We start from the raw sequence: 3,230 nt of genomic DNA, 5'->3' as shown, positions 1-3,230 counted from the left end.
CAAATTGCAACGAATAGGGGCAAGAAGATTTTCAACAAAAAATAACTTGCAGAAGATTGGTGTTTTGAATGTAAAGATGGAGGAGAGCTTATGATTTGTGACTATGGGAAAGTCCTTTTGCTAAAAAATCAATTTTATTTTTGATATAATTGATGAAATAAACTAGAAACATGGTCATCATTTTAGAAACATTTTTATGATGACCATGTTTCTAGTTTATTTCATCAAATATATCAAAAATAAAATTAATTTTTTTAGCAAAAGGACATGCCCATAGTCACAAATCATGAACTCTCCTCCATCTTCACATTCAAAGCACCAATCTTGCAAGTTCTTCTTTGTTGAAAATCTACTTGCCCCTCTTCATCGCAGTTTGTAGCAATGAGTTTGTTGAAATTCAATTACCAAAGACCTACCTCACTATAATCAAAAAAATTCTCATGTTTAGTTCAAATAATCAAAACTAATATGCAGATATGGCAATTATTAGTGTAATTTTTTCCCTTTTAGAAAAAATAGCAGAAAAATTATATACATTAACAAACAAAGAAAATCAAAGCTTGATGATTAGCTAGAAATTGAAATACCTATTAACAAAGCACAATAGAAAAGCAGGTTCTCTTAACACAAATTTCTAAATAACTCCCAAGAATCATAACAATATTATAGATTTTGAAACACTTCTAGCACCCATTGACCGAAAAAACATGAATGTCGTTTTGATCAACGAAAAGATATCATAATAATCAAAACAAGAAAAAAAAACTGCATTACTGGTACAATGTAAACGTAAATCACTACATTATTCAATAGAAAGCTGAAAAGTTTTGTTCAACGATAACATCAACCATAGAAAAGAGAATTGGGGGCAATGAGAAAAAGAGAGAATTGGGGGTATCGAAAAAAGAGAGTATTGAGGGTAACGAAAATAGAAAGATTTTTCTAATCAGGTTTTTTAAGAGTCAAATTCAACAGATTTATACTTCTTTGATTGGAGGAATCTTTTCTTGGATACAACAATCAGTTACTTATTAATTGATGGCACACTCAACAATCCTCTCTTTTTTCGTTACCCCCAATTCTCTCTTTTTTTACTACCCCCAATTCTCTCTTCTATGGTTCATGTTCTCACTGAGCAAAATTTTTCAGCTTTCTGTTGAAGAAGATAGTGATTTCCTTCAATGTTGGACCAGTAATGCTGATTTTTTTCTTGTTTTGATTTTAATGACATCTTTCGATTGATCAAAATGACATTCATGTTTTTAGGTCAATGAGTGCTAGATGTGTTTGCAAATCTAAAATTTTCCTATGATTCTTGGTATTTCTTCAAAATTTTGTATTAAGAGAACCTGCTTTTCTGTTGTGTTTTGTTAATGGGTATTTCATTTTCTAGGCTAATCATCAAGCTTTGATTTTCTTTGCTTGTTAATGTGTATTTTTTTCTGCTATTTTTTCTAAAAGGGAAAAAATTACACTAACAATTATCATATCTACATTTTAATTTCGATCATCTGAACTAAACATGAGAATTTTCTTGATTATAGTGAAGTAGGTCTCTAGTAATTCAATTTCAAGAAACTCATCAGCTACAAATTGCGATGAAGAGGGACAAGTAGATTTTCAACAAAGAAGAACTTGTAGAAGATTGGTGCTTTGAATGTAAAGATGGAGGAGAGCTCATGATTTGTGACTATGGTCAAGTCTTTTTGCTAAAAAAATCAATTTTATTTTTGTTATATTTGATGAAATAAACGAGAAACATGGTCATCAAAAAAAATGTTTCCAAATGATGACCATGTTTCTAGTTTATTTCATCAAATATACCAAAAATAAATTATTTTTTTAGCAAAAGGACATGCCCATAGTCACAAATCATGAGCTCTCCTCCATCTTTACATTCAAAGCACCAATCTTCTGCAAGTTCTTCTTTGTTGAAAATCTTCTTGCCCCTCTTTGTTGCAATTTGTAGTAGATGAGTTTCTTGAAATTGAATTACCAGAGACTCACTTCACTATAATCAAGAAACTTCCCATGTTTAGTTCAGAGGATCAAAACTAAAATGCAGATATGGCAATTGTTAGTGTAATTTTTTTCCCTTTTAGTAAAAATAGCAGAAAAAATATATCTATTAACAAACAAAGAAATCAAAGCTTGATGGTTAGCTCGGAAAATGAAATACCCATTAACAAAATACAACAGAAAAGTAGGTTCTCTTAGCACAAAATTCTAAAGAACTCCCAAGAATCATAACAAAATTATAGATTTTCAAACACTTCTAGCACCCGTTGACCTAAAAAACACATGAATGTCATTTTGATTAACTGAAAGATATCATAAAAGTCAAAACAAGAAAAAAATCAGCATTACTGGTCTAACATAGATACAAATCACTATATTCTTCAATAGAAAGCTGAAAAGTTGTGTTCAACGATAACATCAACCGTAGAAAAGAGAATTGGGGGTAAAGAATAAAAAAAGAGTTGGGGGTAACGAAAAAAAAGAGTTGGGGGTAACGAAAAAAGAGAGTATTGTGGGTAACGAAAATAGAAAGATTTTTTTAATAAGGTTTTTTAATAGAAGAGTCCAATTCAACAAAGTTATACTTCTTGGATTGGAAGAATCTTTTCTTGAATACAACAATCAGTTACTTATGAATTGCTAATACACAATCAACAATCCTCTATTTTTTCGTTACCCCCAATTCTCTCTTTTTTTATTACCCCCAATTCTCTCTTCTATGGTTGATGTTATCGCTAAGTAAAAAATTTCAGCTTTCTATTGAAGAAGGTAGTGATTTCTGTCTATGTTGGATCAGTAATGCTGATTTTTTTCTTCTTTTGATTTATATGACATCTTTCGGTTGATCAAAATGACATTTATGTTTTTAGGTCAATGGGTGCTAGAAGTGTTTGCAAATCTATAATTTTGTTATGATTCTTGGTATTTCTTCAGAATTTTATATTAAGGGTGTGTTTGGTATGAAGGAAAATGTTTTCCATGGAAAATGTTTTCCTAGAAAATGTTTTCCTGGTAAACAAGTATATTTTTGACTTATTTTCTCATGTTTGGTTGGTGAGTAGAAAATATTTTCCGGAAAAGATTTTTAGTGTTTGGTTTATGAATGAAAAATGTTTTTGAGAAATATCTTTTATTTTTACTAGAGTAGAAAATAATTTTTGAAATTGAAAACATTTTTTAAAAACAAACTTAAATATATTTTTTGGGGGTGG

This window comes from Solanum tuberosum, unplaced genomic scaffold (assembly GCF_000226075.1).
Source record: "Solanum tuberosum cultivar DM 1-3 516 R44 unplaced genomic scaffold, SolTub_3.0 scf00480, whole genome shotgun sequence".
NCBI lineage: Eukaryota > Viridiplantae > Streptophyta > Magnoliopsida > Solanales > Solanaceae > Solanum > Solanum tuberosum.
Note: the sequence above shows the minus strand (reverse complement) of the source record.